General features: G+C 43.3%; 1 long non-coding RNA gene across 1 annotated transcript in view; it reads left to right on the forward strand.

Annotated features, from left to right (window-relative positions):
• Nucleotides 1-617: 617 nt before the first annotated feature.
• Nucleotides 618-14,154, forward strand: part of LOC109310276 — a 42,354-nt gene continuing 28,817 nt past the window's right edge. Inside the window, exon 1 of the long non-coding RNA XR_002101177.1 lies at nucleotides 618-743. This is a non-coding gene — a long non-coding RNA (uncharacterized LOC109310276). The remainder of the gene's footprint in view (nucleotides 744-14,154) is intronic.

Below are 14,154 nucleotides of genomic sequence, written 5' to 3' on the forward strand. Positions count from 1 at the left end.
AACGTGTGTTCTGTTCACTCCAGTTCCAAACTGTGCAGCTTAGAGAAACCTATGAAGGTTTGATTGATTCTGCCTCCAGCTTTTTGAATGTCTGTACATAGCCTGAGTTATTAGAAAGATGGAGAAGCAGCACTATGTAGTTACTGTCATCTTAGGTCTTGTCCCTGAAGAACCTCTCACCAGGCCCACTAAATTAGTTTGGGAACACATTTCATTCAATTTGTTCAGGCCCAAAAATAAGCAATCATCCCTGAAAAATCCAGATGTTTTGTACCGCTAATCATTCAACCTTGAAAAGCCTTGTGAAAGGTAATGGGTTCTAGATCCCATCTTAAATGCATTAGTCTCCTGTGTAAGTGCATTCAATGAAAGAAACCATTAGGACCCGCTACATTTACACGTTTTTTAAAATTTTTCTCTCCTAGTTTTTTGCTATGGCTAAATGCCACTACCTGTTGTGAAGCTTGAACTTCTCTCAGCCACAAATTGGTATTGAAAAGGCCATTCAGTGAAGGGGCAGCCTGGCCCAGAGTGATGAAATATTTCAATTGTCCCCACCCAGGAAAAAAATCAGGCCATTAGCAAGCACTTTTTGTCTGCTGCTTCCGAGAGGAAGTAGCTGCCTGTCAGCCACAGACAGACAGGCTGGAGAAAAGGCCTTTAGTGAGCTAGGATCCCACAACTGCTGCAATCACAATATGTGATGGAAAGAGTGGCTCTGGAGCTAAAACAAAGCCATGTAGGTAAGTATCTCCCTGTATTGGGTGGGAAGATGCCTGATTACCTGTGTAGGGAAGCAGAAGGGCTGCATGGGATGGTTATGTCAAAAAATGCTTTCTTGCTGAATTATGCTTCCAGCTACAACTTTTGACATTACAGATGGAGCGATTTACAGACACTTTTCTAAAAATGTATCCAGTGGAAAGTGATTATTTTATAATTTATATGCAATTTCTGTGTTCTTCTTTTTCATACTACTTCCCCTTTTGAAATTGCATCCTCCCTATGAAGGGATAAGAAAAGCTAATGGAAGCAACTCCTGAAAGAATAAAAACATTATAAAATTGCTTTCTCTTGTGTTCAGATTGCTGGACCAAAAGGAGAAGTATCTTAAAATTCCTCTCCTTTCCCTCAAAATAGGTAGTTAATTTGCAAATCATATTTAATTTATTCACAATAATCTCTCAGTTCAGAATATAAAAATAATTAGTTAAAATGCCCTTAATTGCTTTGAACCATGATCTAATATTCAGTGAACTGGAAATTCTACATTTCCTCTTTTTCCTTTCAAACAGCTACCATATCTTTTCCATGTTTAGCTACCTTTGAGAGAGCCACATCCCACAATGTTCTGGGGGCTCATAGGCCTTGTTCTTTCAATAATTAACATAAATGCAGCTGCACATCAGACATTACTTTCCACTACAGAGGACACAATATCTTTCCTCTCATTCAAGCACACCAGATTTATCTTTGTGGATAAGATAAATGGACTATTTTGAATGAAATCATACCCAAATCTCACATAATCATGAGTACTTTGTAATATAAGAGTGTTCTTCTCCACAGTATCTTTAGAATTGTTGATTGCTAGGAAGAACTAGTGAAGGGAAGTGAAATGAAACCTCAAAATGGAACATGTCAAGACATCTATAGGTAGTTCACTATTTACTAGGAGCTCCTGAAAGCTGTTAGTTTGAATTTCCAGTTTTACCAACAACTGAGCATGTCTACAGGTACATTAATGTGCTTTAGTTAATGCACATTAAATCTATTACCTCCATGTTGAGGTACTAGTAAAATGTGCATTAGTTTGTCTTAATTCGCATTAACTAAAAAACATGGGGCATTTTTACATGTGTTCTAATTAAAAGCACCCATGTGTTACATGTATCAGCATCCCCACATGTCCCCACACTGATAAAATTGCAGCATGTGCTTTGAACTAAAGCTCATTGAATGTGTTTTATTTCAAAGTGCCCCACCACCATTTTTTCAGCATGAGGATGCACGGGAATGCTGATATACATGACACAGAAGGCTACTGGAGTGTGTCAATTTCTGTGCTTCTGCCAACTGATCGAGCCTACTCAGATGTGCCGAATTTCCAGTGAGTTGGAGCAGGCTCCCTGCATGTCTATAGGAGCCCATGGTTTTTAAGTGATGCTTAATGCACATTACCCTATTTTACTGTGCATTAACTAAAAAGCATGGGGCATTTATAAACATGCCTTTTTGTCCTGTGATGTGCCAGAGATCCGCCGCTTCAGAGCAGACTCAATTAAATGAAGCTGCTCCGTACGCGACCTGATGCAAACTGCTGTGCCATATGCAGTTGTGTAAGTGGCAAAATGCACACCAGTATGCAGAAAATGGTGATGGTGCGCTTTTGAACTAAAACAACTTCTATGTGTTTTAGTTCAGAAGTGTACCACTGTCATTTTCTCAGCGCTAATACACATTTCACCACTTATACAACTGCGAGTAATGCAATGCTAGGAGCTTTTCAAAATGCTCAGTGCTGTGGTGCTTGCATTTGTAAAAATGCCTTTTGATTTTTTTGGTGATGCTTTAATGTGCATTAATACAGACTAATGCACATTAAGGCTCATGTATAGACACGCCCAGCATGTGGAGAAACCCAAGCTCAGCAAACTACTTAAATGCATGCTTAAAGGTGATTGTATATGTTTCTGAATTGGGACTAAAGAGAGCTGTGAGAGGTTCCAGGAAAATATCAGAGATTTGTCTGCTTGCTCTTTCTTTATAAAGCTCTTTCACAGTGCAGGTCTTCAAAATGTATCACTGTAGTCATTTGTTTTATACAAAAAGATTCTTTTAGTGATAATTTTCAAGAACAGTGATCATTTTAGAGAACATTGTTAAATGCTTTGTTACATGGAAGGAACCAGTACAGCAGAAAGAAGTGGTAAGGAAGATGTATGATATAAATGAAGACAAACTTAATTCCCAGACTGGCTCCTCAGTCACCAAAATAACAGACCAAGATCCTCAGTTCCTACAAAAGGACCTTAAACCAGAAATAAGGGTGCACACTGTGGGTGCCTCTACATGTGCAATTAGTGCACATGAATAAACTCTGGAGCTTATTTCTCTGGAGTTTTTTGCTTCCAGGCATACCATTTAAATGTGCACCTGGGAGCAATTAACTCTGGAGGAATCAGCTATTTATTCATGTGCAGCACATGGAGACCTGTCAGAGTACCCTGCCTGGTAAGGGAGCCCTGGGGTTCAGCCTGCCAGGCTGGAGCTACTCCAACTGGGCTCAATGTGCTGTGAAGGGGCTGGCTGGGGCACGAGTATGCTTCAGTGCAGGGCTAGCCAGCAGGCAGCCCCCACACTGGAGCACCCTCATGGCCCAGCCAGCTAGGTCACAGTGTGTGCACATGCTCTGCTGCGCAGAAAAAAACTGCTGCGGGGTAGTACTCGTATTTACAAGTACGTAAGTTTAGGGGCACATGTATAGATGCTAAGACATTTACTGCAGAGCTAATTAGTCAGATCCACAGTAAATGTCTTGTGTAGACACATCCTGTATACCATGTCCTCCCTTGCATCCAGCATGAAGTGTGGGTAGATGGTGGGTCAAGGGTGGATGGGATAAAAGCAAAGCACAGTCTTTAAAGACATTGTGGCCAGCATCAATGAAAGTGTCTCTGTGGCTAGTTGCTCTAACTTGTGTTGAAATCTAGATTGGCCCCAAACTAGGCCCAGATCAGGGATTATAGAAAGTTGGCTCAGAGTCAGCCTCCCTTCCCCTACCCGCCCCAACAGCTGTACCAAGCATAAGCTTGGCAGATCTGAAGATTCAGTTCTGAATAAATGTAAATTAACAGATTTTTTGTGGGTTTTTTGTACCTTGTGCAATCTTCCAACACACACTTGGTGAATCATAATTTTTATGCTGCATAAAATTTGTAGAAGTTCAAAAGGGAGAGACAACCTCAGTTTTAAGACAAGCTGTCCTTCCAGAGCTGATCTAAAAAATTGGAGAGAGTCCAGCAAAAGGCAACAAAAATGGTTAGGGAGCTGGGGCTCATGACTTATGAAAAGAGGCTGAGGGAACTGGGTTGATTAAATTTGGTGAAGAGAAGACCAAGAGGAAAATTTAATAACAACTTTCAGCTACCTAAAGGGTGGTTGCAAAGAGGATGAAGCTGGACTATTCTCAGAGGTAGCAGATTACAGAACAAGGAGTAATAGTCTCAAGTTGCAGCAAGGGAGGTTTAGGTTAGATATTAGGAAAAACATTCTTACCAGAAGGATAGTAAAACACTGGAATGGGCTACACAGAGCAGCTGTGGAATCTCCATCCTTAGAGGTTTAAGACCCAGATAAACAAATCTTAGCTGGGATGATCTCATGGGGATGATTCTGCTTTGAACAGGGGCTTGGACTAGATGACCTCCTTAGGTCTCCTAATTTTCTGTGATTCTCTGGTCTAGTGGCAAGGTACAAAGAGAGGATGATGACAGAAAAGAGGAGAGTTTGACTGAGTTCCTCATTGAAGGAGGTTCATAAACTGGCCAAATAGGTAGGAATGGGAGGAATGATGATGTGTATATCATATATATAAACATAACAGCAGTTTTGGGGGAAGAAAACACAATTAAAGGTTGCAAAGTCAGTCAGTCAGTCAAAAGTTGGAAAATAAAATTAAAGTTCCTTTGGTGATGTTAATTACCCTCTCCCATGTTTATAAAGTATAATAAAGTCTTTAATGACATAGTCACATGCTATTTCCTCCACAGGGTCCCTGCCCTGTTCCCTGCACAGGATGAATGGTCCTCTGTGTTGTGAATGAGACTGAGAATGTTGTTTCTTACCTCTTTTGCTGAGGAAGTTGAAAAATATATAGTGGAGGAGGGTGGGAATTACAGGAAGAGGAAAGATGGGTTTATAGTTCAGGTAGCTATATTCTTGCATCTGCCACAGAGGTTTTGTTCAATAATGAACAAGTAATTTAAACCAATCTTTTTAAAGCTGCTCTCTAACTTATTTGAATGTGCTAGCTGAATATATTCATGAAAATCTAAAGTTAAACTTTTGTTTACTGAATCTGCTGATGGCAATTAATTCATAGGTTTACGTCTATGTTCAAAATATATTCTGTGTTGACCAGCATGGCAGCACTTTTAGCCATGCTAGTAGCTTAATTCCTCTTGCTTCTTGCTACACTCGGGCAAATATAATATCTTTAATCACATTTTCCTCATTTTGGGGGTATCCAGTGGTATCTGAAGTTTGATTTGCAAAACTGCCAAGCCTGTATAAGTGTCACTGAAGCTGTGTTTAGGATAATTAAAATACTATTAATACTAAGTTCACTGAAAAAGCAGGCTCTGAGCACTCCAGACTGGGCATACTTCGTATAGTCTTTGGCGGAGTTCACATGGGCAGGAATGTGCGGTTTGCGACACCTCAAATCTTTTTGAGGCATCACAAAAATGCATGCAGCATATGTGTATCTATTTGCTACACTGCATATTTGCAGTGCAGTGGCAAAGTTAGATACCAGGAAATTCTGGTATGCATAGGCACCAACTCTAAGTGCTCCACAGCTGAAGCACCAAGGGGAAAAAATTAGCAGGTGCTCATCAGCACCCATGAAGACACACTTGCAGACTTTAAAAAAAAAAAATTCTTTACTGGAAGAAGCAGTGTATTACTTCAGCCCAGCTCTGCAGCATCTGTAAAGATTGAGTACTTCAGTGGGGCTTTTTGGTGCTTTTAGTTGAAGCTAATTCAAAACCACCAAGGAAGTCCCACTAAGGTGCCTGATTTTTACAGACTCTGCAGAGCCGGGTTGAAGTAACATGCTGCCTCTTCTGAGTACGCATGGGGCTTGGCACAGGAATACACCAATTTAAAAGTAAATTACCAGCTTGTTTTTTTGTTTCTTTATGTCTGTGTAATCTCCCGTGTCTATCTACCAGATGCCGTGCATGCAACTTCCACTTGGGCTAGGGCTTGGGTTTGGCCATGACTTCTTAGGGGCGAAAGAGTCAGTCTCTGGGTGACTTTAGGGTGATGCACCAGGAGCCTCTCCTGCTATGTCTTTGATGATTGGTTTGTTTCACTCAGGAGGACGATGTTTCGGTCCTGCTTCCCCTGGTGCTTCCCCTTGGGTCACTTCCTTCACGGCTCTTTCATGGGGCTCCGCCTCCCCTACACCCCACCTACCACCAGCCATGATGGAGTCATTCATCGTCAGGGGTGGTGTTCTGGGTTCTCTCTCAGCTCTAGCCCACTGGGTCTGGTGACTATAGCAATGCCGCTCTTCCTCATAGGCATCTCCGGTGGCCCTTTCTTCAGCTGTATCGCACCTGTGTTCAGCACCACCCTGCTCTGGGGTGCCCTGCCCCTCTTCAGAAGTTGGTTGTAGTTGGTTCTTTGTTGGCTGTGGCTGATCTGCTGTTCCACTGGGTTCTACCAGGCTCCAGTCTTTGCTGGAGGTCTCAGGCATCCACAGTGGCCCTGTGGACAGTGCCTCTGATTGAGGCTGATTATATGGCCCTGGGGTGACCCCTTCCTGGGGTGCCCACCAGGGCTTCCTGGGAGAAGCTTCTGTGAGCTCCTGCTCCTCCTGCTGTGCTGGGGACTCCACTTCCAGTCCCCCTGGTTGGAGTTCCGCTGGGCTTCTTGGCCCGGCCCCAGGTGCCCTGCCAGCCAATTGGCCCTGGCATCCTTGAATAAAGCAGGTCTAAGCCAATGTGGGAGCCATTCCAGGCTCCCTCTGGCTTGTTCACTTTTTTTCCCTTTGAAGTGTGGCTGTGGCGGCTCTGCCCGCTGTGGTTTCACTTTTGCCAGCTCCACTCTCTTGGGTGGCATCCCACCGCCTCCCAGCTTCACACAGTAAGTTTTTCTCACAGTCTGCAAGCACACATTGGCAAAAAGTAAAGCTGGCACTTATGCCAGAATTGGAAAAAAAACATTGGGAAAAAAGCAGGGTGGTGCACATGGCTACAGTGTGTGCCACCTGAAACCAGAGCCTGGCCAAACTCTGGGGTAAAGCGTCCACACCTGAGGATAGGAGAGCAATCCAGGCTGACTGTGACAGGCTCAGGAAATGGGCAGACGAGACCCTCATGGTGTTTAACACCAAAAAATGCAAGGTTTTCTACCTTGGTAAGAAAAACCTGCAGCATGCTTATATGTTCAGTATTGCTACGCTGGCTAGCACTACAGAAGAAAAGGACTTGGGGGTCATGATTGACCACAAGATGAACATGAGCCTGCAATGTGATGCTGCGGCTAGTAAAGTGAGCAAAACACTGGCTTGCATCCATAGATGCTTCTCAAGCAAATCCCAGGACATCATTCTCCAATTTTCCTTGGCCTTGGTGAAGCCGCAGCTGGAGTGCTGCGTCCAGTTTTGGGCTCCACAATTCAAAAAGGATGTGGAGAAGCTTGAGAGAGTCCAGAGGAAAGCCACACACATGATCAGAGGTCAGGAAAACAGACCTTACGATGACAGGCTGAGAGCCATCGGACTCTTCAACCTGGAAAAGCGTAGGCTCAGGGGTGCTCACCGGGATCTGAGAGAACGTCTGTTCACCAGAGCGCCCCAAGGGATGACAAGGTCAAATGGTCACAAACTCCTTCAGGACCATTTCAGGCTGGACATAAGGAAGAATTTCTTTACTGTCCGAGCCCCCAAGGTCTGGAACAGTCTGCCAGCGGAGGTGGTTCAAGCACCTACTTTGAACACCTTCAAGAGAAATTTGGATGTCTATCTTTCTGGGATCCTATGACCCCTGCTGACTTCCTGCCCCTGGGGCAGGGAGCTGAACTCAATGATTTTCCAAAGTCCCTTTCAGCCCAAATGTCTATGAAATCTATGAAACCTTCTTTATGATAGGCTTTCAAATGTATATAAACTGCTATCTTGCATTTCATTACTTTCTCTTTTTCCGGACTCAACATACCTAGTTCCTTCAGCCTTTCCTTGGACACTTACTTTCAAACCCCTTTAGCAAATGTGTTGCTCATCTCTGGATCCTCTGCATCTTCTTTATATCTTTATTATAATGTGGTGCCCAAACCAGACACAGTACTCCAGATGAGACCTAATCAGCAGCAAATAGTGCTTCTGTTAATGCAATGCAAAACTGCATTTGTTATTTTTGCAACAGCATCACATCACTGACTCATTGCTGATTTATTGCAGTCTCATATTTTGTTTTCAAAAGAAGTTAGTGGTTCTTCACTGTTTTTAGCTCTCTTACAGAAAGAATCTAAACTGCCCTTTTATATACTGTGTCTTGCAGGCATAAGGACTCTACGGTGCTGTCTACTTCTTAGTGCAGAGCTAATGTTTAATTATCTTTTGCAACAATTGTTGAAAAAACAGAAAGCACCCCTGAAACACCAAAACAGGTGCAACAGTTCTGACCTACAATGGTAAAGTTAAATAAAAAACAAGGAGTCTTATTCAAACACAGCTAAACATGTGAGTAACTAAGATGAGAGACTCTAAGAGACCTGTTCAAAACTTAAAAGGGGAAAAAGGGAAAGCTGTAAAGAGAGATATAAAAGTCTAATAGAGCAAAATCTGTGAAATATTGCTTCATATTTATTTGCTTAGAGAGACGAAAAGCCTTTTATGCAATAAAAATTCCCTGTACTAATAAGATCTAAAGGACCTGCACGGACAGAGATGGCTTCATTGGTGAAATCCAACCATTTTGAAAGCTCTAGTGATTCAACTTCCTTGAAAGAATAGGAAATGACTGAAATGACTGCATGAAGGGAACCAAGGAAGGAAAAAAATTAGACCAGAGAAAGAAGCAGAATCACATTTTAACTACTGTGCCTGATTTTTACTTTACTCATAAGGATTAACTAATAGATAAATATTAACTGCTTAGGCCCTTACTCAAGAAAATACTTAAGCACATGAGTCGTTTTATTAACTACAGTGAGATTACTTTAATGTTTAAAAGCAAGTGTATATTTAAGTACATTGCTGGATTTGGTCCTTACTGCCCAGGGCAGCAGACAGCTGTTGATTTTAATTCATTACAAGGAAAAGTAGTTAGACTGTAGATTACTTTTATTTTGCTTCTTGTTTGCATCCTGGCCAGAAACTAAATTAGGAAAAGCAATTCCTGTTTATTGTGCTCCCTGATCACTCACAACTAAACAAGTGCCAACAAGTTTTCAGGGGGAATGCAAACCTGAAAGCTATTGACAAATTCCCTGGCTTGGATTTACACTAGAAATGACTTTGGGCCAGGGTATAAAATACTGAGTACAAGCAGCAGAAATAATGAAATGAAGATATCAGTCTCTCCCATTTTCTGCAAGATGCTGCCATGATGAAGCCTATGGAGATACCTTGGCATAGACACCTTGGCAGGCAGGCAAAAGTTTGTTTTTTAATTTTTACATGAAAAAATGTTTATACAAAAGCTTCAAGAGTTACATCCATGCATTTCACTTTAGTTTGTTTTACAGTTTCTTGAGTTATCATCCTGGTATATTATACAAGGTTGTGGTTTCTCAGTGGCAATGGAACTAAAGTAAAAATATTTTTGCCTTAAATTTTGCCAAGAAATGATGGAAGGATTTGTCAGGAATCCCCAGAAAAGTCCCATCAAATCAGAAAAGACTCCTGTTAACTTTAATGGACACTGGACCAGGTGTCAAGGCCAATATTCACATAGACACCCGGCTCAGCCATGGTTATGCTTACACAGCAGCAGGGTTTTAGGTACACAAGTAAGTTTTCTGGATTTTTGCCCTTGAGCATATAAATCACACAAAATTGGCTCCTTAAGCACCCAAGTTCTGCAGATCTGACCTTAGAAGATTTACTTGTACACTTGGCTCTGAATTGAATAGTTGTGTGGGAGAGTGAACATCACTTTATAAGCAACTCAAAAACTGTTTTTTTTAAAAAGTGGTATGTTGGGGCTTTGGGCTTGCTTGGGTTATTTTTGTTTTATGGGGTTTATTTAGAAATGACTTGCCTTTTGGGTGATTGTGCATGTGTGTGGAGGCTAATACTAGTTAAATCCCATCTTTGAAAGCCTTTTTGTTTCTCTCTTCCTCTCTCACTCACAAAGGTTCATTGGTCTCCCAGATGCACAGCATTTCCAGGTTATATTGCCATACTAGATCCCTTTTCAGCGTGATTTTAATATTCTTTGCTTCCAAGGATGCTGTGATTAACAAGGTGAAGTTTCTCAGCTTTTCTTGCCTAATATAGGAAAGATTTTCAAATATATAAACATGTTGAATTCACCCTAGTGTTATTATGGAGAAATGCTTGTATGTTCAGGGCATAATTTCTTCATTTGTGAGCAAGTTCACAAAACCTAAATCTTATATAAGCACTAGCATAAATAACACAATATCTACAGCATGTCTCCATTATTCACCTTTTATCTTTTGTTACTGTTTGGTTTAAAAGTTCTAGATATCAGAACAGATAGCAGCAGCTATGCCTTTCATTCCAGTGGGTCATGAACAGTCAGTAGCGCATATGAGCAACATTTAGACTGAAATATACTCTTGGTTACATTTTGATGAATAGTAAATAAATTCTTGCCCATGACATCATTTTTGGGAAATCCTCATAAGATATATTTTCATAGATTTCATAAACATTAGGGCTGGAAGGGACCTCGGAAGATCATCGAGTCCAGCCCCCCGCTGAAAGGGCAGAAAGTCAGCTGGGGTCATAGGATGCCAGCAAGATAAGCATCCAATTTGCTCTTGAAGTTGTTCAGTGTAGGTGCTTGAACCACCTCCGATGGCAGGCTGTTCCAGACCTTGGGGGCTCGGACAGTGAAGAAATTCTTCCTTATGTCCAGCCTGAAATGGTCTTGCAGGAATTTAAAAACATTTGACCTTGTTATCCTTTGGGGCACTCTGGTGAACAATTGTTCCCCCAGATCCTGGTGAACATCCCTGATTAATCAAATCACCCCTGAGTCTGTGCTTTTCCAGGCTAAAGAGTCCCATATCTCTCAGCCCGTCATTGTAAGGTCTGTTTTCCTGACTCTGATCATGTGCGTGGCTCTTCTCTGGACTCTCTCAAGCTTCTCCACATCCTTTTTGAATTGTGGAGCCCAAAACTGGATGCAGTACTCCAGTACTATATTTTAAGATATACTTTTTTAAAAAGTCATAATCAAGATTAAATTCATGCATTTTGAACAACATGTTCTTATAGTGTAAATAACTTGTTAACACCAAATGTATATTTAAAATCCTCCATTTTTACTGTTTTTATTGTTTGCATTTTCTTCAGATTAACTAACAGAAACAAACTGGTCCTTTCCCCTTTTGATTAGAGTTACGTACTGCCAGATTTTCAAAGATCTAAAGAGGCCTGAAGATTCAGCTAGACACTGGGTGTGTCTACCCAAGATGCTTTACTGAACAGTAGACTAATCTACTGTACAGTAAATCATCACTAGGTAACAATGTGCAAGAGCTGCTGCACCACCGATTAGTCTATTGCAGTTTTCTACTACCTGTAAATATAGGAAGTAGATTTACCAGAGCAGTAGTTACTGTGCAGTAGCGCATGGTTAACAGCTGACCAGGAGTCAATTGCTCCCATTTGGCTGGGGCAGAAGAACAATTCCTTCACCTGGGAGCTGTCTGCTGCCAGGACAGGCTCCAATCATGGAGCCCAGGCTTGGACAATGTCCTCCTACCCTAACTCATGCAGCTCACAGCCCCGGCTCCATAAGTGCAGGGGCTGAGAGATTGTTCGTTGCCCCAGGAGCTACCAGATGGGAGCTTCCTACTGCCAGAGCAGGGGGACATTGTCTTGGCCTGGGCTCCGCAATGCAAGCCCACAACAGCAGCAAGCAACCTCCCAGCCCCCACTCCAACTGCAGAGCAGGAGATGGGAGCTGCCTACACAAGAATAGTTCCCTACTGCCTGGGACTTGCCCCAGAATGGCAGAGTTCCCACCAACCCTGGGCTTCATGGGGAAATCTCCACATAGCCCAGAGCTGACTGAGATTTGTCCCAGAATGGGACAGTTCCTGGCCAGCCCTGGGCTGTGCAGGGAAGCCCCACTAAGCTGTCTCCTGTCCCCATCCCAATGTGCACAGGGCCAGGAGACAGCTGCAGCCACCACTGCTCAACTGGCCCCATGCACATGGGGACTGTCCCTGTGCTCACTGCCAGGCCCTGGGCTAGCACTAGGGGAGCCTGGAGCTCCCCCTGGTAGCTGCAGTGGGGCAGAGCAAGATGGGAGCAAATCAGCTTTGAAGAAGGAGCATGTGTAGACACACTCCCTGGTAGGCTTACAGACCTGCTTCTAATTAATAGCACATGTAGATATGCCCACTCCCTAGTATTTTTATAAGGTCCTCTTAAAAGCATTAACCTTTGGGCATCTTTGAAAATCTGTTCTTTTTATTAATTTTCCTGTAACTTTCATATGCCATATAACTAATGATGTAATGTGTGGTTACAAAAATCAAAAGAGAGTACTTCCTTGTTAAAAAATAATATTAAAAGCCTTATCTGGGCAAGCAAACCTTTTAAAAATGTAATTAAGACACATTGTCGCAGGACACCAGGGTGCCGTGCTCCTTTAAAGACCTGAAACTGCTAGGGGAAGAGCCCTATCAGTGTGTTGGAAGCCCCAGCTGCTGGTTACCAGGGCAGCCAGAATGAGCTAGTGGCCCCTACCTGCCAGCGGTCAGCTGACTGGAAAGGGCAGGGCCTGACTCCTATATAAACCCCAGGGCTGAGGCCAGGACAGTAGTTCCCTGCCAGCAGCCAAGGGGGAAGGAGCTCTCCCAAAGCAAGCAAACGGGAGAGGCCTGACTGAAGGAGCAGCTTCTGAGACTGTTGAGGGACAGAGTAGCCCCCGGTATGTTTGAATGATGTAGCTGGATGGCTTGAATTTATGTTACAGCCCAGGGCCTTGTGTTTTGTTTACTGTTGTATAAGACCGGTGGTTTGGGTGAGGCTATTAGGGGAAGGAGGAGGCCTCATAGGGGGCCCAGGGCAGCGTGGGGACCCCGGTGCCAGAGAGGGCGCAGCATTTGGGGTGCATGGACCCCAGCGCCAGAGAGGGCACAGCATTTGCAGGGCTGCAAGGCACAGAGTGAGACAGGGCAGTGGAGAGCCCAGGCGCCAGTGAGGTGCAGAGTGAGACAGGGTGGCAGAGAGCCCAGGGAGGACAAGGAGGCTAAATTGCAATAAGGCCCAAACCAAACAACATCAGTACTATCTGTGAGGCTTAAGGCGTGATAAAGAGATGGCTGGAGCCATGCATAGCCCGTAAGGCTAGGGTGCCCTGAAACACCCGTTGTGACATCTATCGCAGCGGGACCCACCAGGGGTCCAGAAACACCACGGGGTCCAGAGAGTCATGAAAGGCAGCATCCCTATCAATCATTCAATCAAAGACGTGGTGGGCGAGAAGAGAGGGTGCCCATTGGGCCAACTTGGCACAGTAAGGGGGCCTTGGGGAGATCACGGCCTTCCTGCAGGACCCCATCCTGTGACACACATCTTGGCCTAGGATTTAGAGAAGCTTCAAGTTTAGGTTAGGATTGATCAGAGAATTTCCTTACGCAAATGCATTAGGGTTTACAAATGAATATAAGCACTGTCCAGTTCTTATTGCAAAATTATCCGCTGGGGGTTTTTTTTATATACATGGTCTATCATCACATAAATCTCCTGAAGGAGAAACATCTTCTTATCAGTCTGTATCTATCTCCTCTCAGGAAATCTGTTTTTACCTCACAACGATCCATATAACTGATACAGCAAACTGTCAAGAGTTATTAGACAAAATAATGCCAGCTGTATGCAGCAGTCCTACTCCAAATCTTGGACATCTTTCACATACTGGATTCCCCCAGAGACCCAAACAGTGGAATTTTCCTCTGATTTTTGTGGATAAAAAATGAAATCAGAATGTGCGAGGTTTAAAGATTATTTCAAGAAATAGGTTGTTGGAAGGGACCTCGGAAGATCATCGAGTCCAGCCCCCCGCTGAAAGGGCAGAAAGTCAGCTGGGGTCATAGGATGCCAGCAAGATAAGCATCCAATTTGCTCCTGAAGTTGTTCAGTGTAGGTGCTTGAACCACCTCCGATGGCAGGCTGTTCCAGACCTTGGGGGCTTGGACAGTAAAGAAATTCTT

The sequence above is a fragment of the Crocodylus porosus genome, unplaced genomic scaffold (assembly GCF_001723895.1).
Source record: "Crocodylus porosus isolate Cpor-Errol unplaced genomic scaffold, CroPor_comp1, whole genome shotgun sequence".
Lineage (NCBI taxonomy): Eukaryota > Metazoa > Chordata > Crocodylia > Crocodylidae > Crocodylus > Crocodylus porosus.